At 37.4% G+C, this 27,009-nt stretch overlaps 2 non-coding genes and 1 pseudogene across 2 annotated transcripts; 1 reads left to right on the forward strand and 2 right to left on the reverse strand.

The window, feature by feature from the left end:
* Nucleotides 1-8,513: 8,513 nt before the first annotated feature.
* Nucleotides 8,514-8,587, reverse strand: Trnat-cgu (transfer RNA threonine (anticodon CGU)). The gene has a single exon. It is a non-coding gene; the product is annotated as a tRNA-Thr (tRNA).
* Nucleotides 8,588-9,172: 585 nt separating this feature from the next.
* The window catches only part of LOC124979088 (mitochondrial fission regulator 2-like), a 31,927-nt pseudogene continuing 14,090 nt past the window's right edge, over nucleotides 9,173-27,009 (reverse strand).
* Nucleotides 15,593-15,784, forward strand: LOC124968809 (U2 spliceosomal RNA). The gene has a single exon (XR_007105850.1). It is a non-coding gene; the product is annotated as a U2 spliceosomal RNA (small nuclear RNA).

Raw genomic sequence — 27,009 nt, forward strand, 5'->3', positions numbered from 1 at the left:
AATAGGAGAAGGGGAGGAAAAAGGAGAGAGAGAGAGCGAGCGAGAGAGAGAGAAACATACCTTATCTTTGCCTCTTGCTTATGATCACAATTACCTCTCAGGCCCTCTTGTTAAGACAGGCTACAAGGTGGCCAGTCGGCTGGCAGGAATGCCTGAGAAATGTGGTGTATAAAATCCTAGACCCAGCCTCACAGAGCAGAGGAGAAAGATGGGTATAGGAAGCAGGGAGAGAAAGACAAACTAACCACAAGTACAGTAGAAGCAGAGAGTGTTGTTTGGCTTATAATAATGTCTCAAAGTGATAACTACTATTGTGACTTTAAAAAATTTTTTTAAATTGTTTTTTCATAGTTTTATTTCAAATTTAAAAATGATCATGTTCCTCCTTTTCTTTTTTTTCTTTAAAATAATCAATCCTTTCTTCTAAAGAAAAGTAATTTAATATGTTGGATTACTAATATACTTAATAACAATCAATTTCTCTTATGCAAGACCAAAGGGCTAAGAGTTAATTCTTCAGGTTTCTACCTAAGTATATAGGCTATATATAGTATATATATATAGGCTATATATATACTAAAGTATATAGTGCCTGTTGATATTATCATTCACAAACACTGTTGGGGAACTGATATGCCAAGTATAGGGCATCAAGGTCAAAGACACAAAGTGGGTTACTAGCACTCAAAAAGCTTATGTCCTGTGTGAGGGGCAGGACTTAGATGTAAAATATGCCAGGGAACTACAAAAATGAAACAAAATGTTAAGTTCTGCTATTTTTTTCCTCTTATTGTTTTCTTCCTTTCATATTCTTAATATCTTAAAATTGACCATCAAAATCAAGGAGATCTAATTGATTCTTTGCCTATTTAAGCACGTAAATTAAAAATTACATCAGAGTAAGGTAGAAAACAATGGTCAGTGTTTCTTCTACTAAATCTATACCTGTAAGGGCATAGTTTTCTTTATTTTTAAAAATTTATTTTTTAAATGATGCATAAAACATGAAAATGTACATATGAATAGGATAACATGAAGTGTTTTGATACACAGTTTATTTCATTTTTAATGGTGGGAGGCAATACAAAGGGATATTGAAGCAGAGAAACATGATCTGTCAAAAAGCCAAACTAGTCTCACGCCTGGAACAGATGAACTGTGTGAAGAAACGGGCTTAAAGCTCTGAGGTGGACCTAGTAATCTGTGCCCTCAGTAGGAGACATGCCCTTGGGTACCGAAGTCAAAGTCCTCTGGAGCTCTGTCCAGGTCCAGAGTGGGAGATCAGGGGAAACCGTAGCACCTTGAGTTGCAATTTTAATGAAACACACCCATTTATGCAGACTGCAAAACATTGTGGTCTTTAGCTTCTGAAGTCTTAGAGATCTGAACAAGAGAGTTTTTTAGATCCCGTCTGTGCTTTTTCTCTCTCTAGAATTCATTCCTGAGTCCATGAGGCTGATTCAGAGGAGTGAATGGAAGAGTACATGAACTCTTAACCTAAACAACTTTGAGATTTACTTCACCTCTTAGTTATCCAAATGGCCTTCAGCTAAGTGTGTGTATAGGCCTTCAGCTAAGTGTGTGCACAGGAATTGCCTGTCTCCTAAGAGGTTCCTAGGACTTTCACTGAAATAGATGTCAAATGATCCCTATTAGTACTCCAGATATGCCCAGATAATTCATAAATTCATTAAATATATAACTGATGTTCATTTGGAAACTGCAACATTTATACCTAATACATAATTATTTTATGTAATTATTTTATGTAGTAATCAGGAAAATGCAGATTAAATCCACAAAGATAGACTAAATACTTTACATTGAATACAATGAAAGCTTCTAGATATGATGTCCTGGTGCAGATGTGGATCCATGTGGACTTTTAACTACTGGTGAGAATATAATTACAACAGCACATTAGAAAATCATGGGCAATATTAGAGATGAAGAGGGTGCACAGGACCTACATAAGTTAGCACCTCTATGCTCAGGTATCTCAGGGAAACTCATGTACATGTACTCAGGGGACTTATACCAGAGTGGTTCATGATGGGACAATTTGAATAAAGTATAAAGTATAAAGAAATGCTTATAAAAGAAACCTACATATTTATGGTAGTTGTTACTATGGGTGATGGTACTTAGATGGTGGGGAGGTGGGCTTGAGATCTGGAAGGGTTATACAGGCAAGGCTGTTTACTTGGTTACTTGAGAGTTTTCATTGTTTTGGTAAGGTTTTATTTTTTCTTTGGGAACTGGATATGCGCATCCTATATTTCATTTGTAACTTATTAACAATATCTTCCAAGTTATATATTAGGTTGGACCATTTGAAATCATCAATTTTTGACCTACAAAATTGGTGATTTGATGTAATTCAACCTAATGTTTCATTATGAGTTTTAAAAATTATTTGGAATTTTTAAAACATTGCATTTTATAAAAACGTAAAACACAACTAGAAATATTTTAAGAAGTATTTTTTTAATAAGATAATTATCATACAATTCCAGGGACTATTCCTATACTATGCTTGGTAAATCGTGTGTTTGCATCTTTAAATATTGAAAGCAACATGTATCCTAAAATTGAAAAAAAAAAAAACCACAAGGTCAAAAGATAGTACCAATCACTTTCTTTCTAGACACTGATAAATAGCACGGACACCCAGCTGACACACTGGGTAAGATTTTACAACCTGTAATGGTGGTGGAGGATGTTCTGTTGAGGTTTTTGTTAGTCTTTTTGTCTTTTTAATCTTTTCTTTTTTTCTTTCTTTCTTTTCTTTTCTTTTCTTTTTTTTTTTTTAGTCTTTTTAATCTTTTCGCTTTATTATGCAATGATTGTTTTCCACAACAGCTGGCTATATCAGTAGCGTAACAGGGGTCCAGAGTAAGTTAGATTCTTAGGCCATCTATTACTCACTTTATTTTGACAAATTATATAAAAGGCGCTGACAATGAACAAGTAAGAAAGACATGAATTTTTTCAGTTGTAATGATATCAAAGAAGCTATAGTTTGACAAACTGTTCAAGTTTTGGCTATAGTTACTGCAAGGCTCTCGAAATATCACATTTAAAACATTTAATTTTCTCTTATATTCTATTCAGTAGAAAGCCTCAAATCCTTGCACAGGATTTTTCCTTCCCAGACTTAATGCATTCTTAACACAGGCATTGCTTTTAAGAGTCTTTTTTTTTTTTTTTTTTTTTTTTGCCACTAATTCCTCATCTTTGAATAGGATACAATTATTGAATGAATCTACTTATTGCAAGCTTATTCTTTTTTTTTTTTTTTTTTTTTTGGTTATTGTTGTTTTACTTCACTTTATTGGAAGGATACATTTTTCTGTTTGCTATCATTTCCATCTTTGAACCCACCATTCTTGATGCCAGTGTGAAAATGAGCCCAGAACACCAACTGCTTCCCAAATATCTCATGGGGGCTGCCAGACCCCTGACCCCTGTCTGTCTAAAACTAGAGTGGAAATTTCTTTCTCTGGAATCTGGAACATCCTTTATGAGTGCAAAATTGCCTTGCCCAAGCCTGAGTTAAGCGAGGCCCCTGGCAGAGAACTTCTTCATGCAGGATGGGAATGTGACACTAGAGAAACCCACAGCCCTCACTAAGTCCACCTGGAAATGAGCTGGGGACACAGTATCAAGGAGTGAGGCCCAGCGTGAGGCCCAGCTGGAGACAGGGGGTTTAGTCTGACTGACAAGGTGATGCAAGGCTGTGGCAGACACTTCCAGGACTCATCCCACTGGTTCTGACAACACCCTTTGAGGCTGGTCCTCTAAACTCTCTGGTTTTCACACAGCAAATTGGGACTTAGCGAGGTACAGGCCATTCTCAAGTTCCAGCCAGGAGGTGGCTTTATCCTTGGGGGAGGTTAGAAGTTCACCTTGGGAACAGCAGGTCCAATACCTGTCGAATAGTGATGAATCTTGAGTAATTGCACATAAAGGTGGTGCCCAAGTCTGGGTTCCTGCATATAAGACAGGCATGAACTGCTTCATGAGCTCTTCCTGTCTGTGTGACTCTTTGGTCTCTACTCTGCTTATTCTTTATAGAATATTTATTCTGCAATAAAATTTTGGAGTCTTTTCTGATAGGTTCATGTTGATACAATTTCTTCGTCTTTTAATAAGTCATGTCTCTGCTACTGAAGAATATATTTCTTGAGTGCGGAGTCTTTTGGGGATACTTTATAGTGTTTTATCTGGTAACATCCAAATTGTATCTGTGTCTTTATTGTGTGCTATGCTTCCTTTAGGTTTTTGTATGTTTCATGTCTTTTCTCTGAGAGCAACTGTGACAGATAGTTTATGTCTGAATTTATAGGCAGGAGAAGAGAGGTTTTGGGCTGACCGGAAACTATTGTTTCCACTTTAGAACCAACTTTTTCTAAATGTCTAAAATGTGTTGCATATAATATGATAAACCCTCTATCAAAGATCCATCAAAGCACGGTTGAAATTCTTTAGCTTCCATTGTATCTAAAGGAATTATCTAGATTGATGGATTGCTAGGCCTGTGATTATAAGAATCCTCGAGGAATTGCCTTTTAAATTATAAATGCATTATCTACATATGCTGAGGTGCTTACCAGGGTTTTGGGGAATGATTATTGCATGGTGCTCATGTTCACACATTCACATAATCAGCTTGCAGAGATCATACTGTTTATTTGCTGACTGGAAAATTTAAAATGCGGGGTCAAGGTATAGTTTTAATACTTTTAGAGAAAAAAATAATCAAAATAGATACCCCTAATTATAGAGTCCTATCTGCCAGCCCTGTACCTGGAGCTTAACTGTTTGATTGAGCCCACCCAGTGAACCTCACATGGATGTATATTACTTCATTAATAGTGGAAATGGAACCCTGGAGTCTAAAATAACTTGTCCAAGATCACACAAATAGTGCATTGTGAAAGTGGGACTTGAATCCTCATTTGACCCCAAATTCCAGGGTTACTCATTACACATATTAGGCCTAAAGTTATGTCATAGGATCCTCATTATGCATTTGTTGTTATTGTCCTTCCTCTGTTGCTTTGTATCTTAGGTTTCCATGATTCTCTTCTCTCTGAATCCTCCTGCTGTTAATTCTCTGTCATTGTTATGGGTTCCTCTTCTTTTTCTGTTCATTAAAAGTTCATGTCCCATTGGGCAAGGTAGTGCATGCCTATAATCCCAAAGGCTCTGGAGGCTGAGGCAAGAGGATCACAAGTTCAAAGCCAAACTCAGCAACTTAGTGGCGCCCGAAGCAACTTAGCAAGACTCTGTCTCAAAATAAAACATAAAATGGCCTGGGGATGTGGTCCCTGGATTTAATCACTGGTATCCACCCAAAAGTTGTTTCTCAACATTTTCATTTTGAGACTACTCCTTTTTAATTCTATTTCCTTTTGAATATTTTCATTCATTCCCATTGTTATGGTTTGGATGTGAGGTATCTCTTAAAAGCTCATGTGTAAGGAAATGCAAGGTTCAGAGGAGAAATGATTAGGTTATGGGAATCTTAATCCAATCAGTAAATTAATCCCCTGTTGGGATTAACTGAGTGGTAACCAAAGGCAGGTAGGGTATGGCTGTAGGAGGTGGCACAATGGGGACTTGCCTTTGAGGTATGTATTTTTTATCTGTTGAGTAGAGTCTCTGTTTCCTGATCATCACATGAGCCGCTTCTCTCTACCCTACTCTTCTGCCATGATGTTCTGCCTCACCTCGAGCACCCCAAAATGGAGCCAGCTTCTATGAACCGAGACCTTTGAAACACTGTGAGCCTCCAAATAAACTTTTCTTTCTTAAAATTGTTCTTGTCAGGTCTTTTAGTCAGGGCAGCCAAAAAGCTAACTAAAACACCCATGATTTATAAACAAAAATGCTGACAATTTGTCCAACCCCTTATCCTCATATGCAATAGACACTTCAAATTCAATTAAACTCCTTATCTTACTGCATAGCCTGGTTTTTCTTCTTCAGTTTTCTGGTTTCATGGGTGGCTCCACAGTCCCCCTAGTCACCCAACTACAAATTGAGGTGTCCTTCTCCTCCTTGACTCCAGGGACACATGCCCCAGATCTGACTGGTCAGCAAGTGCATTGTATATGTGGTTTTCATTTTCTGTATATATAGATGTTTTGGCATCTTAGGAAACCTTTCTGGCTGGAGAAAGACTGCCCAGCCTCAAGCTAGTGTTGAAGATAACCAGAATTGGACCCCAAAGTGGTAAGTACAGGATTTCATCAGTGACATACTTTTGCAGTGTAGAAAAGAGCCCAAAGTGAATTGAACTCAACTTGAATTTGTACAAAGGTGAGTGGGCATTTTAAGGAGAGAATGAAGGAATCAGGAGGGATAGGAGTACAGGGTTCAATAGAATCAGGGAAATGAAAAAAGTTCAAAAATGGGAAAAGTGATGGGTTCCATCTGTGTTTGTTAAGGGACACTGATCAAAATTAAATTCCCACCCTCTCAGAGAGTAGAACCCACGGTCCTTTCTATCTTCAGATATCAGATGGAACAAAATTAATTCATTTGACAGTCTTGAATTTTCTCAGCTAGACAGGTTTAGGAGTCTCCTAGGGTCATTGGAGAGATACAACCTCAAGCAACTAGAAACTAATTTAGTATTTTCTTCAAGGGTATGTGGATAAAGTGGAGCCTAGTCATGAAAAGGCTCAGAGTCTGACTAGAGTTGGTCAAGGAGGAATCTTTGTCATGGGTCAATTCTCAGAGATAGCAAATGATTCAGTTAGGAGAATGCTTTTGAAGCAAATTAACCAATCTAGATCCTTACCTTCTCTATCTGACCTGTACACTTAAGGAGCATATTTCTCTACCTGAATAGTTTCAGGATCAGGCACCAGAAAACTAGGGACCACTCCTCTGACTTAGAGCCTGCTGAATTTATCCAAAGTAGTCAGTCATTCACTCTTCACTGTGTCTTAGCTTGCCTTTTTGGAGGAAACTGTTGTAAAGGTCATCACATAAACTCTTCTTGGCTCCTGTCTTCTGCCTTGGGAAGGACATTGGTGCTTTCCTCTGAGGCTCTGCATGGCATGGGTGGGGTCCTGCCTAGGATCTGTAAGGATTCTAAACTCCTTCCTTCCAAGATTTATTCTTATCTCTTCTGTGGTTACACCAGATTTACTATATAATATCCAACACTTACATTTATAGAACACTAAGACCTTCCAATTTTATATCCTTTTTTTTGGGGGGGGGGGTCGCCCATGTTATCTTCTCTATTCAAACTATTACTGTCCTAGTCAAGGCCATCTTTCCTTAGCTAATGACTGATTTGCAACAAATTCATCTTGATAGCTTCTTCAGATCTGTCCTTCTCAGTGCTCTTGAAAAGATCATTTAAAGTGTATTTTAAGGATTTAAACTTTTTAATACCAACTTTGTACCATGAATCCCTATAGAAGGTTTTCTACAGTGGTGCCGTCTCCTCTCCCACCTTGTTCCTCTCTGTGGCCTGCCATGCACCTTAGTGTTCTGCTATTCTAACCTGCTTAATACAAAACAAACAAAACAAAACAAAACAATACTGTACTGTTCCCATCTCCACTCCATGACGGAGCTCACGCCGATCTTTTTAACTGTAATGGCTCTCATCTATCACACAGAGCTTCACTGACTCCTGTAACCCTTTAGCAACGCATCCCTGGAGTCATTTCTCCCAGAAGTTTTCCCAGACTCTATATCACAGGCTTGGGTTAATATATAAGAATGTGTTTATTTATCCCATCACTGGCTCCCCTAAACGCCACGAACTCTTTGATGATAGAGGTCATGTATTACCTGCCCTTCTAAACAGGCTTAAAATAGCTCAATATCTTCCCAGTTAAGTTTGTTTTCAAATTTACTATCTACTAAAGGGGGAAAAAAAATTAATGATGGAGAATAGACCAAAAAAAAAAAAAGTAAATTAATAGAGTAATTTTGTTGCTTTTAATAATATATTAATCTTATGCTTTCTTTCTTCAGAGACATATCATGCTATTAATCTTCATTTAATGTTGACTGGAATGTGTCAGGGAATGCTTCTAAGAGAAATTTTAAGAACATAACAAAGTAACTGAGCTCCAAAACAAACAACTAGTGCAATGTGTATCATGCTCATAAAGACAATGTCATGTGGTACCCTGTTAATACGTATGATTTTTATCTCTCTATGTATCAGTTAAAAATAAAAATGAAAAAAGAATATAATATTTTAGGTCTCTTTTGTCAATAATAACTTTTTTGATCAGTTTTCTTTATGCAAGGCTTTAGTGCTAGGCACTTAAATATCTCATTTACTACTCATAAAGCTATGAAATAACAAAATACTGTTCTAAATTTGCACATGAGGAAAGCATAGGTGAAATTGCTGAGGGATACACAACAAATAGCAACAAGAATTTTTTCCCCAAGTTCAAAAGACACATTTGTTGTACAATCTATTCATAAAGGAACAGAGAATAAATGTTGTGTTTTTTTTTTTTTTTTTTTTGCGGTGCTGGGGATTGAACCCAGGGCCTTGTGCTTACGAAGCAAGCACTCTACCAACTGAGCCATATCCCCAGCCCAACAGAGTATAAATGTAATAACAAACAAAGGAAATACATATGTTAGAAATTTATATTTACATAGCAAGTGCAGGCCAAACTTGTCAAGAAGACTCTTCAAAGACTTCTAGCACTTAAACAGTCAAAATTTGTGTCCAAGACTAATTTATTATCTCAGGAAGAGGTTTTAGAAAGGTCAATCCTATGATGAAAACTATGATTTTCTTAGTGAAAAATTTTAATTTTATCCTCTTTGAAAATCTCCAAGTTGCTGGAGGTCATGTAAACCAGATCACTACCTATTTTTAAAAGATTTAAAGGCTTTTAAATTAGGAAGTCACAATAGCTTAGGAAACTTGCTCAAGTGTACATTCAGCTTTCAATAATATTAATGTACATGGAAAAGAACCCAAACACCTAACTCTTTTCAGTAGCTAGTTAAGTACTAGACCTTCCCAAAACAGAGATGGATATTCTTAACCTTCTTGAGACCTGAGTACTGCTATATCCTAGGATACAGGCTTCATTCAACCTCACTTAGCAGAGGATGAAATCTTTCGAAAAGCGGTGAAAGACATGCCACTCAGATTTCTGCATCTTTCCTAGCAAGTGTGACAGAGCTTTTGTGACTGATCCCTTGAATAACATCTTTTTATGCTTATTAGTTCTTCCTTTAGATTGCTGTCTTCTGTCTGCAAAATGTGACGTCCAAACCTTGAAGTTTTTTGACCAGAAAATGGGTAAGACTCTTAAGACCATTTTTTAAAAAATTTTGTCAAAGGAATCGTATTCTTGGAATGCAAATTTCTGCATTAAGTGCACGCAATATTAAAGATGCTGATTCCTAATGTGAACTTTGATTCATCCTCTTGAGTGGGTCTACCACAAGGTGACCTTTCAATAGCGCAAAGTTTAACCTTATTCCTATCCTTTAGAAGATCCAACATGTTGGGCACATCCTGTTTTTGAATGATGACTATGATTGGTCTTACTAGCACCTGGGTGCTGCTTTTTCATTTCAGTTGCTGGATAATCTGAGTTGCAAATATTAGTAGATTCTGGTGATAGGGAAAGAAAACTTGAAGACTGAAGAGAAGAAAACTCGAGAGGTAGAGTGGTGGAGAAGGAGAAGAAAGCACTACACTTGGAAACTGATCTGGTTCTACACTTATTTGAGCAGTCCCGGATGATGGGATTTGTCCTGCACCACTGGAATCCCCCCTTCAAGTCCAAGAACTCAGTTCCTGCATTTCTATAATCTCAACAATCTGAGAGCAAAGAAAACTTAGCTCATCTTCAAAAGCTATTTTTCAATTTAACTGATTATTAATTGCAGTTTTTCGTATAGGCAGATCATTTTTTATTAGTTTACTCTGTCTCAGAGCAGGTGACCATGGATCCCAAGCTAATTGCAAAGGATGGAAAATTTACATTTTTTTCTTCTCTCCAGTTTTCCATATACTATTTTGAAATCTGAGATAACTGGTTTTTTCATTACTTTCTAAATGCAAAATACCAGTAAAAATGGATCCATAGGTCCACAATTATCAGAGTTTTCAGAGTTCAAGAGTGGGATCAACTCAAAAGTATGTTTTCAACAGGTTCTAAAGGAAGTATTTCCCAATATTATGAACAATAATATGAGCTAATCCATGGTTTTTATTTTCCCAAATCAGTAAAATCTGGCCTATGGGAACACCAAAACACACTAGCATCTCTCTAAAGATATTCTGTATTAGGAAAACATCATCAGTCTCTTGGAACCTTCCTTGGAAACCTGAAGCCAAGCCTCCAACTGAACGAGGGCAGGAAGCAGGTTTCCTAATCCTCAAGCAAGGAATTCTGGAGTGCACTGGCCCTGGTCCAGTAGTGCTCAGATGTGGACTGCCCGCAGCCTGCGGCACCTCGGATTGCAGGCAGGAGCAGAAGGGATGCTCTGGCAGAGGGCAGGAGCCCACAGGAGCCAGGCCTGGAACTCTGTGCTCAGGTCAGCAGGGTAACTCTGCCTCAGAGGGCAGACTGTCTCCTTTTGCCTGAGCAACCTGCCATGTCCTCAGGACTCAGTGACCAGGACTGCAATGGAAGTTTTAATCCAGTCAGTGATTGTACCCACTGCATGATTCTGTGAGGAGTTTGCTTTGTTATGAAACTACACTCACTGATTGAATAAAAACTGTGAAGAAATTAACTACATGGGATGTAGTTGGAAGAAATTCTGTTCCTAGGATAGTATTTACTTTACCAAATCACAGATTCTTTCTGGGAGCTTTTATTTCTCCATAAAGTACTCACAGTCCTAGATTTAGGCCTACAGAGATAAAAAATGAATGAAAAAAAGTGCTTTGAGAGACAATGGAAACTCCTGTGGCAAAGATGATTCATCCCAAGGGGAACACAGGGAGGGAGGCCATAAAACACAGAGAACACTTCCATCTGGGCCAAGTTCAGCTCAGCAGGACAATAGCTCGGAAGCCAGCCAGGAGAGCCTCCTCCTCCGCTGCAAACCACAAAAGTTCTGGTTCGAATCTCTGTACTTAGAATGTAAAGGAAGCATAAACAAGAAGTTCAGCTACCAGATGGGGACCCTTCTAATTAGTTAAGTCTGCTCTAATTCTTGGCCACCAGTTGGCAGATGCAACAGATGCCAAGGGAGTAAACAGAATATGTTGGCAGTTTTGAATTTTAAACCAGTATATCACAAATAGATTCAATTTAGAAATATTTTCCCCTTTGGTTAAACTCTGTAACTTAATTTCGTCAAATGCCAGGAAGTTAGCGATGGATTAGGAGACATTTCTTTTGAGATGGTTTGTGTTTTTGCCTATAAGTTGATAGCAAAGAAAGACTTGAATTTAGGCATGTTATCTCAGAATGTACAGGGTACAAGCAGCAATGTTCATGGAAGAGTGATATTTTATCATAAACACAGATTAATGTGGCAGTTGTGATTTAAAAACTCTATAAATATAATGTAAGCTGTCTTTTGGGAAAGCACATCTTGAAGTGAACAGGAACATTAAGAAATTTAGTGACCATAGTCTCCGTTCCTATTCTCGTTATATTGTTGGTGGTACATGTCCCTCTGGGTTCCTGAACTAAATAAGACACAGGCCCTAAGGATTCCTCACAGACATAGAAGAGAAACCTAACTATTGCAATGTGTTGTGGTGGTTACTGCACTGGATGTAGGTCATATATTTTATTCATGGGAAGGAACATGGAGAATAAGTGGTTCCCCCTGATTTGGTGGGGTGAGTGTTATTAGGACCATTCTAAAGGTAGTTATATTTAGCCAGAAGATTTTTTTACAGAGTGAGAATGCATTACCAATCAAATAAGTCGGGAGAGGATTTCAGGCAGGGAGAATAGTTTAAAGATATAGGTATATTTTTGGTAAAATGTAAGCAGTCTGTTGGGACAGAACACAGTGAATGGGATCTTGACAAGATAAATCTATGTTGGTAGGAACAAGTTGAGTGGGGGATGGGAATTGAGAAGATATTCTATAGGTTTTCGATTTAGAAAAAGGTATATTATGCTGAAGTTCATCAAGGTAGGAAATGAAGGAGGAATATCAGATTTCAAACTGGATGAAGGCTTGTATTTTATAAATATTCAATTGATATTAATATTATATCAATATAACTAACACACATATTGTGCCTATAATGATGGCATTGACAAGGTAATATTTATTTGGCATGAACTTAATGCAAGACTGCTCTGAGTGTTTTCTACATGTAAAAATATTAACCTCATCACAACCCAAGGGCGTATATACAGATACTATAAAGAATCAGAGGGACTCTACTTTGTAAAGCTAAGATTCAAATCTATGTAGATTAATTCCATACTTTCAAAAATTCACACGAATTGAACCCAGATACATGAAATTCTGGTTGGAAGGCCTACAAAGCAGGTGGCAATATGTTTCTGGACTTTATAAGTGAAGTTGGAATTATGGAGTTAGCAGTAATCTGCTGTTAGGTCCTAGTTAAAACTATAAAAGTAAGGTTTCTTTGCTTTTTTTATACCTGTCTGGGGCAAACATGAGTATCATGGATGGACTTCAGGAGTCACCATGAATTATAGTGTTTCTTGGTATGCTTTTTTCTTAAATTGACTATTTGCTTCAGATATAATCTGGTCATCTGTCATCTCTGATCCTTAGTGTAGGTAAAGCTTTGATCTTAGAACTGACTATTTTATATCTTTATCTTCCAGCCCTCTTACTCTCACCTGTAGACAATGACCTTGAGTTTTGTGGTCCAAGATGAATGAGCACAGGGACAAGAGACAGGCAGAAGAGACTAAAACAAATGAGACATTTTCTTAAATTGCTTTGTCACTCTTAATTTTAACAAGTTGAGTGGTGGTGGGTGGGAATTGAGAAGATATTCTATAGGTTTTAACTTAGAGAAAAAAGTATATTATGCTGAAATTCATCAAATTTCATCTGTCTCTCAAATTAATTCAGTTTACTCAGCAGGACAAAGCACACAGCTACTCCCTTCCTCTTGTCTTTGTCATGTACTCAGTTAATGGTTTGAAATTGATAGTTTGGTGATGAGTTACAATTTCATACGTCAGTTTTCTCTTAATCTTTAGGCATTTGTGAATCTGTTTTAACAACTTTCCTTTATTCCAAAGGAATTTTCCCATTAAAGCAACATGTAATATATCAAGTTATTCTTGCTAGCAAATAAAAAAATAAATGTAAAAGTAGGTCCAAAGAGTAATTCATTCTATGCTTTGAAGACACCCCAGAGGTGAGCTCTTGTGTGGGATTGAGGGAATTAGGGTAAGAATTATGGATGCTAACATTGAAGACAGAAGGAAAGTATGTCACTTTCCATCCCTTGGTAAATCTGAATGATTTCAATATTGACTTAAACTTATTACACCAGTATCTTTTTTTCTATAATTATATCATTCTCTGAAAAGTACTAATGGCAAAATTGAAATCTTCCTTCTGAGTCAAAACTGACTCCTTGCCTTGATTAATGCTGGATAAAGTGATGAAAAGAGTAGGAACTTGTGGAAGGAAAATTCTGAAGCCCCTCTAACTTGTTCTAAAGTATTGTTTGTTGTATGGCCCAATGATGGGTCATTGAAAAGACAAATCTATTGTGTTCATTCATAACAGGAGAAGCTCCTAAGGTTAGAGGCATGCCTTTCAAACATTTTGATCTCCTATGTTATTCTTAGAGTTCACAAAGTCAATACTTCTTTCTTCCCCAGAAGATAAAATGACCTTGACCTTTATTTAAATCATGTTTTGGCATCTATCACCAAGACAACTGAAATGTTTCTTTGGCTGAATATTTAAAGACAGTTATTGACTGTATTAGTAGGATAGAGGTAAATCTATAAACTCTTAAGCCTTGGTAGAAAGTTACACAAAAGAGATATGAAAAATTCTCTGTGAGTTGTTTTTCTCCCAATAAAGAAATGTCATTTTTGAACTTGAACATGATATTCTTGCAATTGTTTTATATTAATTAAATATAATTGTTTTATATTAATTAAATTTACATAATTTATTAATAAGAACTTGAGTGACATTAACTTATTTTATCCTGAACCATCACTGAATTATTGGCAGCTCATGGACAATATTTAGGCAGTGTTGTTGGGGTTTAGTGCACAGGTCTTGAGGTAAACTAATATTTTGAAGACTAGTTCCACCACTTCTTAGCTATGTGACTTTAACCTCTTAGTTTCCATGGTAGTTAAGTGGAGAAAATGATAGAAGCTATGTCATAAAAGTTGTTGTGAGCTTTAACTGAGTTAATACATGCACATCTCTATTGCTGGTGGAGTTGCAAATTGGTGCAGCAGCTCTGAAAAGCAGTGTGGAGAATCCTCAGAAAACTTGGAAGGGACCCACCTTTTGACCCAGTTATCCCACTCCTTGGTTTATACCCAAAGGACTTAAAATCAGCATGCTATATTAACACAGCCACGTCAATGTTTATAGCATCTCAGTTCACAATAGCTAGATTGTGGAACCAACATAGATGCCCTTCAACAGATGAATGGATAAAGAAACTCTGGTATATGTACACAATGGGATATTATTCAGCCATGAAGAAGAATAATATTATGGCATTTGCAAATAAATGGATGGAATTGGAGAATCTCATGCTAAGTGTAATAAGCCAATCCCCAAAAAACAAAAACCGAATGTTTTCCCTAATAAGTGAAGAATGATATATAATGGGGGTGGGGTGGGGAATGAGAGATGAATGGGGAAACTTTAGATTATGTAGCAGGAAATGAGAGGGAGGGGGTATGAAAAATGGTGGAATGAGACAGACATCATTACCCTATGTACATGTATGATTATAGGAATGGTATGAATCTACATGGTATACAACCACAGAAGCAAAATGTTGTACCCCGTTTGTGTACAATGGATCAAAATGCAGTCTGTAAAAAATTAAAAGATAAATAAAAAAAAACTAAAAAAAAAGTACGTGCACATACCTTAAAAATGTGCCTAACACAACTTAATTGCATATTTCTTTTTGCTGTAGCTCATGACAATACAAAACTTCCCAAATCTGTCTGATGAAATGACATATATAACTGTGAAAAATTAGTAAAAAGAAGAGTATAGAAAGATAAAAACATTTATATTATTTCCATTCGCACTATATTTTAAACCACTGGCAGCAATCTGATGTAGTTGTTTCCAGAATGATTTTTTATTCATGTACACACAATTATGCAACACAAATATTTTCAAATATTGATCTCTGCTTTTATGTTATTTTTGAAGTTGCCTTAAAATAGCTTGACTCTAAATAGCATATCCTCTTCAGTTTTACACATATAGAGCTGTGTTGTTCTTTTAATTGGGACATACCAGCCCATATGTATTTAAAAATCTACTTCATGAATGCCATTAGGTTTTGTCTCTAAATGTTTACTGTTTCAAACAATGTGGCTAATTACATTCTTATACATCCATCAAAGATAAAAACTGCTTCTGAGGGTCAGATCTAAATTACAAGTTTGCCACTTCTCAAGCTTTGGGCTAAGTTCCAGTGTAGTATTTTGTTTTTGTCAGTTTAATATCTTATATGTCCTCTACTTGAGGGCAATACATCAAATGGATTTTTAGAAATAAGAGATGAAATGGGAATTTGCTCCATCAACTCCATTCATTGACTTGGTATTGCAGTACTTCTAGGACTGGCGCAAAAACAAACAAAACAAAAAGCCTGCATTTGATTTGATTTGAATTCCATGTCATTTAAAATAATTTAAAAATATCAGTCAAAAATGTTCAATTGAGATCGTTTAAATGAACTTGAAGAGTTCTGGCTTCTCTAAAATACTTAAAGATTAATAATTGCTAGGTTTAATTTTTGCATTTCAAAGACTGACTTTGACAAAGTAGGGCTGCTGTATTCATAAATTCATGGTTACTCCATCTGCTACCATCTCTGCTCTCCTTATTAGACAGCACTTGACTGGCTTTCCCCATCAAAAGCACCTGCCTTTTCTCATGGGCCCTTACGTTTGTGATTCCTGAGATGTATCATTAAACACTTAAGTTAGTATTACTAAATGATAGTCTAAATAGTAGAACTTCTGAGTCAAAAGGTAGGATCTTGCTAACTATTGGTTAAGTACTAGGAAATGTCTTTTCAAGCTGTGTTAAAGATCCAGAGTGTCTTTCCCCCTCCAGTCTCTCAGCTAGATGTAAATGCAGCATAAAAAGTTAGGAAAAAAATAGTAAAAAAATTTCAGTATCTTTGAATAACAGAAATTTATTGCAAGACTGATATTTGGTGATTGTATTAACCTGGGTCCCAGCAGGAAACAGAATGCTCACTTAGCAGGGAAGGAAGGGCTATTTATAGAAGTGTAGGAGGGGTTAAGAGCACCACGGAGGATCCTTGAGGCCCCTCAGGAAACCATTAGTAACCTAAGTGGGAAGGAAAGAACATGATTTTTCTGGAGTCTTTTGGGTGCTAACCTCTTAGAACCAGGCTGCCTCACAGGAAATAAGGTTGTTAAGGGACATGGGACATGGTCACTGCTAAAACTTTGCCTCTGGGAAGAGGGGTCAGAGTCAGGATCAAAATTTCCTGACCCATCTCCTTTCATCCTCTAGTCATCAGAGGTGTCTCCTGTCTGTCAAACCTCTCTGGCTCCCAGATTGACATATCGATAGTAGTTTTTTGTAACAGGTGTGGAGCTTACAATAGGGCAAGGGTATGCAAAGGTAGAACAATTAGTCGATTAGCACAAGGCTGTCTAATCTCAACTGTCCTAGAACATTTTCTGTATGATCTATTTTGTGATCATTATAGATTCTTTTTCTAAAAATAGTAAGTCATACCATCATAAAAATCAATTTTGTAAATATTTATTGCAGAAAATGGTTTCAATGACTAAAGAATATGTGGGGAAACTCCTACAAGGTAGGAATAAGATACACAATAAAAATTGAGATGGAGCAAAGGACAGGAAGTCAGCATAGATAGTAAAGGATCTGGTTGGAAAGATGAGGGCTAATTATCAAAGAAAAGGAAGTGGGTTGCTAACACCTCCAGAGAACTCCCCCACAACCCTTTGCTAATATCCACAGGGAATGGCTCCCCCCCCCACAAGGAGTTGCTAATGATTACCCCCTGGGATGCTCTTTCCTGCCCTTAGGCAGGTACACAGGGAAGAAAGAGTAGGTGGGGAGGGAGAGGAAATCTGGGATCTATAAAAGGCAAGACGCAAACCCTCCCCAGGACACCCAGCTCTGGGCCCCGACTTTTCTCTGGAAAAGTCTGTTACCTCTGTTCGGTCTCTTTCTTAAATAAAACTTACTTTTTATGCTTGGCTTGCCATTTCTTGGGTGTTCAATTTTCAACACTGAGGGAATGAGGACCGAATTCTGATTTCCAAGACCAGTATCAAAATCATTATCAATATGAACAGTTTTTATGTTTTTACAAACCCTTGTGAAATTGGCTCAACTTTTTTGCTTTGCCAATAAGATAAAAGTATAATGAAAGTTTTTATGTAATGGACACAAAAATGTAAGAGGAATGGGTTATTTGGTGGGGTGGGGGGAGTCAGGTTCTTAATACATTTGCAGAGACAGTGATGAGAATTTTAGATAAAGGACTTTGGACATTTGGAGAAAGGAGAAAGCCTGTTGGTAACTTCCTTTGCAGTACTCCACTGTGTCTTGCCTGGCTTGCCAGGGCTCTCCAACCACTCTGCAAAGCAGACTAACTGAAGTGCACAAAATGGCCTGGCCATTTTGCTCCTTTCTTTGTGATGATTCCCAAGAGTCAGTTGTGAGAGTTTGCAAACCTGATTAGGCCAGTTTCACTAATAAATGTGACTACTCAACACATTAAATATTAAGAGAGTTAAAATGTGACTACTCAACACATTAAATATTAAGAGAGTTAAATGAAGTTTATTTTTACAATAAAATCTAAGCTGGATTCAGATTTTAAAAAGAATTGATATGTGAGTTATTAAGAAAATGTTACTATTGAGTTAGCAATAGAAGTTTTGAAAGTTGAAAAAGTCATAGAAATAAAATTTTGTTAAGATTTTTGATGATGAATTCTATATTAAAAAACCAAAAAAATGGGTGTCATATGTTATGAATGATGGGTTTGGTCTATGCAAAAGAGCAGATAGGATTCTGATCAACAAATACCTATTCAAGAAAAGGATTCAACCCTAACCAAAAGATTGTAACTAAAGCATTTGTCTATGTTTTCAAATAAACTAATACTCAATGTGTGTTTATCATGTAAGAGGTATTTGTGGCTATGGTTTTGTGGATTAATTGATTAGAAGTCCTGAGTAAATTGAATAGGCAGGCTTCTCTAATTTCAGCTATGAGAATAAGGTATACTTCCTGAGGAAAGAATATTTTCAGCTGGGCCCTCACTAGATATTTCATTACTGGTCTTATTTACTTAAGGAAGCAAACTCTTCCTAAGTGGGTAAATCAATTACATTAAGCAAACATTTATTGAATTTCCATTGCCTTCTGGATTTAAAGATAAGTTACTGATCATGACATAAAATCACATTCATGATCTGGTTTGTACCTACTTTTTCAGCTGTTTCCTACCCTTGCCACCCTGCAAATCCCTCCTCATCTGACTTATTTTTATGGAATAGCAAGAAACTATGCCTGTGGATTGTGGGACTCACTACTGTATGCCAGTGGTCTCCTCAGGGACCTAAAAAGCATCTCCTGCCATGGGGCACATTTTTAATGCTGATTATACAGTAAAAACTTTATTATTATTATTTTAAATCACATTCTTTCATCTGCCATTTCTGAACAAAGTTCTCATTTTAAGTGAGGGGAAATGTTTGGGAAGATAATTATTTCTTAGGGGACTCAGGACTACCCATTTTTTCAGGCATCCACTGGGGTCTTGAGATATCTTCCTTGTAGATAAGGAGGACTACTAGTTTAGAAAAGAATTTAACATGGTGAATTCATAAAAGTCATGTTTGTAAAAAGATGCAAAGTTTACCAATATATTTTAAGTTCACTGGATTGGTAAAAATGTCTATTTTACATGCTGTCAAGAATAAGCATAAGATATAGTGTTAGTTCAAAACCATGAAAAAGAAGTGAATGGAAAAATAATGGAAAACATCTAAAATTTTATTATATGTAACTCTAGGTGGTGGTATTAGATTGCAGGTGTTATTTTATTCCGTACTTTCCAATGTTTCAGTAGTTAAAATGTGCTTACTTGGTTAATAAAGAATGAAACTTTTAAACAAATATCAATACTTTGCTAAAGGGTCATGACTTTCCATATGGGGTTTCCTTGGATCATTGATCTTTCACATTCATTACTTTCCTTTGTGTTATTTCTTTATTACTCAGAGAAGCAAGTCCATTGAAGTTACTTCTTTACTTGTATCCTCCCCAACCAGACAGAAAACTCTGTGAAGGAAGGGGATGCTTCACACTTCCTATGATTAACACATTTTCAGTACCACCTAATGCATGTTTGGAGCTCAACCAATATAGTATGCACATAGTGACCTTCAACTGAGTTTGCAGTGTTCTCTAAATGCCTTGTAGGAAGAATTGGTGAAGTTCCCTATGCCAGTGCTTATCAGTAGACCCAGTAATCCCTCTTGAAAGGTTTTGTGTTCCCAGCTTAGCTTAAGACAGCATTAAATCACTTTCAACATGTTGAACTATTAATATTATACACAAACACAGTGTTTTCCCTAAACTGTCTCCAGAGTCACTTTGGGTACTTCACATAATGTGGTTTGAGAAAAAGTCTAAGGGAATGACCATGTCATTGAATTTTTTTTTTTTTTAAATCCTAATAATAAGTATCAGTGTTTTTTTTTTTTTTTTCTTTTCGCAAGAACTACAATCAATCTTTAACTATTACTTTTTCTCATTTTCTAGTAGAGAATAATGCATCTCTTTTCCCTCCCTCCAAGGATGTGATTTGCACTTGGCACTCTAATAGATTCAAGGAATTTCTTAAAAGCTCTCTCAGTTTCATGAAAAAATAGACCCAAATCTTCATATTTAGTGTTCAGACTAATAAACATCTATACCTCTTTACCAGTTTAAATGAATAAACATAAATTGAGCATAAATTTAGTATCTTCTCTGCTAGATGATAGGTAATCAAAGACAAATTAAGAAGAGATTGTTTTCGCAAGGCAGATTTGAACCCTGAATTTTGTAGTAGTTAGAGTTGTAACAAAGGACTTCAGGAGTTATGAAGAGAATAATGTCCTCAGGTGGCCCAAGTGTGAGAAATGGAGGGGAGAGCTGGTTGCTGTGTGGCAGGCGAGGAGCAGGTGTTCCAGATTGCAATGGCTAATTGCATATGTCCACTTGACTGGGCCAAGCGATGCACAGAGCTGGTTAAACATTATTTCTGGGTTTGCCTGTGAGCGTGTTTCTAGAAGAGATTAGCGTTTGAGTTAGTGAACTGAGTAAAGCAGATTGCTCCCTGCAGTGTGGGCGGCATCGTCCAATCTGTCCAGGCTTGAGTAGAACAAAAAGGCAGAGGAAGGTTGAATTAACTCTGACTGCTTCAAGCTGGGACATGGATGATCTCTTGTCCTCTTGGATCTTAGGCCTTCAGATCAGGCCTGGAAACTACTCCTGTGGCTCTCCACCTCTCAGGTTTTCAAAGTATCCACTAGTTCTACTGGGTCTGCAGCTTGGCAACTCCAGATCTTGGAACTTCTCAGTTTCCATTGTTGCATGAGGTATGTAAGGTTATATATGTTGTATTTATAACATATTACATGTATGATAAATGTCTTCCCAGGAATGTGTATAAAATAGAATATTGTTCTAGTCAAATTTTTCTCTGTTGTGACCCAAAGACCTGACAAGAATAATTTTAGAGGAGGAAAAGTTTATTTGGTGCTCACCATTTCAGAGGTCTCAGTCTATAGATGGCCAACTCCATTGCTCTGGACCCCAAAGTGAGGCAGAACATCATGGTGGAAGGGTGTGGATGAGGAAAGCAGCTCAAGACAAGGACACCAGGAAGTAGAGAGAGCTTTGTTCACCAGGGATAGCAAATGTACTCCAAAGGCATACCTCCAGGGACCTACCTCTTCTAGTCATACCCTACCTGCCTGTAGTTATCACCCAGTTAATCAATTCAAGAGGATTAATGCACCAATTAGGTTAAGGCTCTCATAATCCATCATTTTACTTCTAAACTATCTTGCATTGTCTCACACATGTTTCTGAAGGATACCACATATCTAAAGCATGACATATATGTATATATATATATTTATATGTTATCTATTACATGTAATATATATAACAAAATAGGATAAAATAATCTCTTGAATATGTAATTGTGTATGATTATAAATAATCTTGTATGATTTAAAAATATATAATTTTGGTTCTGTTTCTCTAAAGAACCATAAATAATACAGAGAGTCAAGAGTAATAAAATCACAGAGGCATTAATTCTTAAGACATATCTGTGGAGTGCTATCAGTTGAAGTTGTGTATGTATTTGGGGTTACATCCTCTATTTTGAGCATATTTGGTCCTAGACTATTACAAAGGGATTATCTGCAAAGGGAAGTTTAGCTGGGCTGAGTGAACTTGTGAAGGAAAGTTGTCCATGAAAGTCTCTCCTTTAAACTAACAACACTAATGACCACTAACATTCTGCATATTCCCAAGATCTTGTAAATATTAGCTCATTTAATTCTTATAACAATCTTATAAGGTTTTTACAATCATTGCTCCCATTTTACAGATAAAGAAATTAAGACACAGAAGAACTAAGACAGATGTTTAAAATCACAGGGTTGATAACCAGCAAACGACTATATGAAATGACACTTCCCTGAGCAAATTTAAAATACCTCAGTATATGACCATGATCCTCACTCAAGAGTTCTCTTAATTTATTCTTTGCTTTGTGCACCTGTGAGTTCTGTTCAAAATCTTTTTATAAAAATGGTATTTCTCTTACAGAATTTCATTCCCTCATCTGCCTTAAATTATTTTTATTCTGAAGACTTCGAAATGTATTTTAGTTCTTTGCCCTTCTTTCCTTTGTTTCCTCCTTCAATCCTATATAACTTCCTGCCTTTCTCCCTTCTATCCTACCTTCTTTCTTTTATTCCTCCTTTCCATGCATGTATCCGATTGTCTTCTCATTCATCTATCTAAGTTTCTTGACGGTGAAGACAGATATTTCACATATTCTATTCTGATGAGTGTAAATGTGAGCAGAAGAAAATGATGGTTTGGATTTATATAAAGAGAGTTGGAGAAGAAGGGGAAGGGGAAGGGAGCTAATTATAACTCTGGATCTAAGGAAGTCTCTTCTTAGAAAATGACAGGTAAAATGAGAAATGAAAAGTTGGAAGTCATTTGATTAGATGTCAGGAAGGAGTCAAGGATTATTTCTGGCTTGGGCACTTGGGTCACTATAGATATGATGACCAATCTTGGAAAACTGACTTTAAATAACCTGTGAGACGTTTCAGGTAGAGATGTGGACCACATGTGTAGTTATGTGGCTCTGAAGTTCAGTCCAGACTAGATGTATGTTAAAGACATGGACATTCTTGGGTGGTGTGTGGAGAAAGGAGCGTGGAGTTCTGGGGCTAGTGTTGCTCAATTTCAACCTTGAGGAAAGGGGTAGATAAGAAGGAGCAGGCAAAGAGCCAGGGCAAGATAGCTGAAGAAGTACGTGGGAAGACAGCACATTAAGTCCTCATACTTAGTGAAAAGCGTGTGTATTTTCTGTTTCTTTTTTCTAAGGAAGCGGTTAACAAGGTCAAATGCTGTTCCTAGGTCAACCAAGATAAAAGTTGAGAGGGAGTCAGTGGTACTCAGAGATAGGAATGGAGATCATTGGATATCTCAGAAAGAATAGTTTCAGTGGAACAGAAACTTGCTTTGAAGGAGTTAAAGAGAAAAGGGGAAGTGAAGAAACAGATGTCAATCGTAGATAACCACATTGAGAATTGAAACTTTTAAGAAGATGAAAAAGATAGAGTTGAAGTTAGAGGACTGAGTGGAGAGAATTTTTTCCCCTTTTCTTTTGCATTTTGCTGTGTGCAACTCTGTATTAAGTTCGTATAAAACAAAAGTGGAGAGCCAGTGGGAAGGGGCTTTGTAGCTGCAGGAAGGGAAGGAGGTAATTACATATAGGAGCCATAGCAGGGAAGATTGGATGGGTTTATTACAGAGGCATGGTCTTAGAGATAAAGAATAGCTCTTTAAGTAAGAATGATGTTCAAAGATAAAGGGAAGAGGAAGCGATGAAGGTGAGTTTATAGATTTGGTAACAGGAAGCCAGTGGAGAATGTCTGTCACAGAAGATGTGGGGTCTCAGTAAGGAGGTCTGCGGAGAGAGGAGTTCAGGAGGAAGGTAGAGCATTGAGGACAGGAACTTCTTTAAGTTACCAAGGGCCGAGTGTGTGAGCCTTCAAGTTCATGTGTTGAAACTTCTCTCCACTGCGGTGAATTTAAGAAGCGGATCCTGTGGGAAGTGAGAAGTCATGAGTGAACAATCGTCATGAATGGGATTAGTGTGCTCATAAGAGGCCTGCAGGAGTCTGTTGTCTCTTCTGCCACACGGGGACACAGTTAAAGGAAGAGGGCCCTTAGCAGACACTGACTCTGTTGGTTGGTGCCTTGACCTTGAACTTCCTGGCCACTGGAGCTGTGAGAGATAAACGTTCATTGTTTGCAATCCATTCCATTCATGGTATTTCTGTGATAGTAACCTCAGTGGACTAAAAACGATTGTTATTATGAAGTGTTGGGTGAAAACTTAGCACACTAGCATTTTCAAAGTGTCTGTAATTTAGAGTTCATTAAAACTCCTTTTTGATTCTCTATCATGAGACTCTCCAATGAAATGCAAATCCCCAGAAAGAACAAATGGAATTTTTCATTGTATTGTCTGCTTTGGTCTTAGCCTAACAAGGTGATAAAATCCACTTTTTCCTTGGTGTGACCATTGTAATGTATAAAGCTGCTCTCCCCGTCATCAGGTGCAGCCATTTTCCCTTCCTCCCAACCATTTGTCAATCTGTGAACATCCTAGCTAGCTATTGGTTCATCAGTCAGCTTGCAAGTGTCCTTCTCCGATATGGGTCCCCTGTTAGCCCGGCAGAATTCAACTGTTTTACTGTAGCTTCCCCGCCATCTTCTCCCTTCCTTCTGTCTGTCCTCCTCGCTTTTCTCTATCCTCCTCGCTTTCCACTCTCTCTAGCGCGCGCCCTTTCTTTTCCTTTCTCTTTTTCCCTCATTTTCTCTCTTACCCTGCAGGGAGACACTCTGTTTGCTTAATAAATTCCCTTATGTGATTTCCCGTGTCTGGTGTGGTTCTGTGGAAATTTCCTTACACCCATCATCACTCTTGCTTCTTGCTCCCGCAGTGGTTAGTTTTCTGTGATACGACAATTGCCATTGAGAGCTAAAGGTACTGTCACTGATGGGGCTTCTTATGGGAGGGACAGTTTGCACTGGCAGACAAGGAACCTCTCTACCATGAACACCCAGTGTTCTTGAAACTTCCTTGTCTGTAAGGACAAAAACCAGAGGGCAAAACTAAAATCACAGGAATCACAAATCTCTGATAGACTTTAGGAGATCATTCACTGGGTATACATTATGACTTCTTTTGATCATGGATCTTCTTCCATCTGATTTGATCTTTGTGTCCTGTATGTTTGGTACATAGTAGTAATAACAATAAGGCTACTGTTTACCACAGCCTCTTCTAATTGGTTTATCTAAGATTCTTATTTTATTCTCACAGAAACTCCTGTAAGGCAGTCTCTGTTATTGTCCTTGTCTTAGAGATAAGAAAATTGAGGCACAGAAAGTTTAAGTATCTTACCTAATGTCACACAGTTAAAGTTAGTGCTATAATTAAGCTCCAAGCAATGTGACTCAGACAGGTCCTCAGTGCCTGGTGAGTTGATTAATGTTTGTCCTTTTCCTTTGTTCAACTGGTGTAAACCAATATTCCAGTTTAATAGCTGAGGTCCAAAGTGCTCTTCCAGATTGGTGAAGGTCACACCTTAAGTGACAGAACTGGTATTTAACTTCAGCTACTTTGACTCCTTGTCTTGTTCTTTTCCATTATGCCATAATTGCCTCTGTGTCTAATTCATGTCTGGTGATTCCCTTTTGCCCTGAGTTTTGTTTGCACCTTCAGCCTGTGTACCACCAGCTCAGTAATGATCTAATACTTACTGTGTGGGCTTCAGAGTTTATTTGATTTGGAGCAACCTAAACGGCCTGTTGGCAAGGTCTAAATATAAGATTGTGAATACAGGGACTAGGACGAATACTTCTGGCCTGAAGGGATCTTGCAGGCTATGACCAAACACTGCAAACTATTTGGCATAACTAAAGTGGATTCTTCGACTCTAAATGTTTGCAACACGTCAAGAAAATTGGACATAAAGAGAGGGAACGCAGAATTTGGGTAGTGAAGTTTAATATTTCAAATGCATTACACCAGATTAGAAAAGTGGGGGTTTCAGTTTGAGAAAAACAGAATAATTGTGCAGGAGTCTTGACTCGACAATTATACATAAGAGCCATTATTTTGCACAAAGCATGCACCTTGCAGTGTGCAGAATAGGCTGCATTTGTTGCTCCATTCCTTGTTTCCTCCCAACATCCTGTGTTGTGACTGGGCAATACATTTTGATACACTGATTTGACTGAGGGAGAAACCACAGCATCGTGTGGTTTAAATGACTCATTCAGTCTTGTAAAAGTGGTCTGTGTTAGAGCCAAAGTTAGGATTTGGATCTTCCATCTTGAATGCCATGCTTTGTGTCAAACCGCATGGTGTTCCAATATATCATTTGGCCCATTTAAACCACATGGATAATTCATTTTTCAACACCCTGGTTGTATGTCATCCTAGCTGTCACTTCCATTAGCTGCTCACACACCTGCAGGTAGCTAAAGCCAGACTCCTTTTCTGTCTGTTCTGACATCAGGAGCGGTGCTCATTAAGCATTAGAAAATCAGTTAAAACAACCACCCCAACAACCACCCCAACAACCCTTCTTTGTTCTGCCCTACTGTATTCACTTCTGGTTTCAGCTCATATGGCCATAATGCCTCTGCCTGTTGGGTGACTTCCTTTTTTTTTTTTTTTTTTTTTTTTTTTTAAAACAAACTTTCAGAGTCTTTTCCTATAGGAGAACAGGGCATGTGCATCTATGCTTGATGACACTCTGGCAATTATTAGGGCACTTTTAACAACTATTTCTGTGAAGTGGCACAAAGAGAGCCTGCCATGAGATTCAGAGTACATTTCCACCTCCCTCATGACGGATTGTCTATTTTCAGCTTAGATTCACCACCAGCACGTTCTTAGGCAGGGAAGAAATAAGGAACTATATTCCCAGAGCCTATTCCCCATATGGTTTCTCTTTAGTATGTGCCAAGGAGAGGCTTTCACATGGGACTTGGAAGAGAAGAGAGGAGAAATTAAATAGAGGAGAGGTTGATCCCTGTTCATACATTTGTACATTCAACATATATTTTTTTAAGATCCTGTGTGTAGTAGGCATTGTTCCACTTTCTGGGGATATAGGCAACCCTCACATAGTTTATATTCTGCGAATGGGAGAGGAAACTAAAGAAATTCAAAATAAAAAAGCAACAACAAAGACAAAAAGACAAATAAATATAAATACATACTTTATATCATGATTAATGTTGTGAAAATAAAAACCAATATGTGATAGTATATTTTAAAGTGGGGGTAGAAAGAAGAAATTTCATTCAAAGATATTCTAATATTCTAAAGAATGTTCTGAATTTGATTTCTTAGGGAAAACATTTAGTTCTCTAATCATTTTAAAATGGTTTTCTTCTTGATTCGAGTTTTAATTTAGTTGACCATTGTGTGTTCCTGCAATTATCAGT

Source organism: Sciurus carolinensis, chromosome 1 (assembly GCF_902686445.1).
Source record: "Sciurus carolinensis chromosome 1, mSciCar1.2, whole genome shotgun sequence".
In the NCBI taxonomy this organism is placed as follows: Eukaryota; Metazoa; Chordata; class Mammalia; order Rodentia; family Sciuridae; genus Sciurus; species Sciurus carolinensis.